This window comes from Triticum dicoccoides, chromosome 7A, assembly GCF_002162155.2.
Source record: "Triticum dicoccoides isolate Atlit2015 ecotype Zavitan chromosome 7A, WEW_v2.0, whole genome shotgun sequence".
NCBI classification, from domain to species: Eukaryota; Viridiplantae; Streptophyta; class Magnoliopsida; order Poales; family Poaceae; genus Triticum; species Triticum dicoccoides.
This window is the reverse complement of record NC_041392.1, coordinates 696,738,658-696,739,996: the sequence shown is the minus strand read 5'-3', so window position 1 is coordinate 696,739,996 and position 1,339 is coordinate 696,738,658.

Genomic DNA, 1,339 nt, shown 5'->3' with positions numbered 1-1,339 from the left:
AGAAGTAGTAGTACTTACAGACAGTAGCAGGTGATCGTTGTTTTATCGAGGGCCAATTGATTGAAAAACTGATAGAACTCCTCAAATGGAATAGGCAACAGTTCAATTCCAACGAGGTCATCCTCCAGTTTAACTCTCGCATACAAAGTACTCCTCCCCCAGACTCTCTGCAGATTTTCAAGTACCAATCATGTAATCTTCGCATCATCGTTGTTAAAGATTTTTCATCTTTGACGAGAGGCTTCCCGTACTCGTATCTGTGTATCTGCACCTCCATGGTATCATAATGTACATCATCGGGCAGGTAATCGTCAACATTGCCATAACCGGGCACCATCCTCGGATCGACGATGTCGCTAGGCACCTTGAGGGGGGGGCACGATTTCTTCGCTTGTTCGCCGAGCTGGGCAATTTGTTTCCTAGCTGCTCGTCGTTCTTTCAGCCTTTGATCACTGACTGTACTTCCTGACCGCTCCGCTTCGGCCCATGTCTTTGCAATAATGCGCTCATAGTTGCCTTTTGGCGGAGACTTGGGTGGTTTTGCCAGGGCAACCAGAGTGCGCTTCACTTTCACCGGATCTACCTTCTCCTCCGGAGGTGGATGTCTCTTTGATCTCAACCCTTGAAACCAGTCATCCACTTCGGTTCACGCGATCTCGGTGTTCTCCTCTAGGGTCCTCTCATATGGTAACTTCTCTGGAGTCTTCAGAGAAGGACCGAATCTGTATGTCCTCCCGCCTCTGGTTGTACTGCTAGACGCCGACCGAGCAGATGGAGCGGTTGTCTTCTTTACTTGCTTACGAGGCGGAGGAGAAGGACTACGACGCGCCGGAGCAGCTGGAGCAGCGGCAGGTCTCTTCCGCCCTTGCTGACGAGGCGGAGAAGGAGGAGGCTGGCTGCTCGGGCGCGTCGGCGCAGGCGGAGAAGGAGGCGAAGTGCCGCCACGCGCCGGTGAAGGAGCCGGCCGAGGGCCCTGATCGTCACTCGCCGGAGGAGGAGGCGGTGGAGGAGGCGGAGTGCCCTGACTCGCTGGAGGAGGAGGAGGAGGCGGAGGCGTCCAGTTCGGATGGTTGATGAGCTCCTTCCGCCATAGGCATGGAGTCTTCAGAGCAGACCCCAGCCGAGTCTCCCCTTCACCGGTAGGGTGGTCAAGCTGGAGGTCCTCAAATCCCTCCGTTATTTCATCCACCATCACCCTAGCATATCCTTCTGGAATCGGCCGACAGTGAAAAGTTGCGCCGGGTTCAGTAGGATAAACAGAGCCAACAGCCACCTTGACCTTCAAATTCATCCATTGCGTCATAAGGTGGCAATTTTGAGACTTCGTGATAGCATCCAC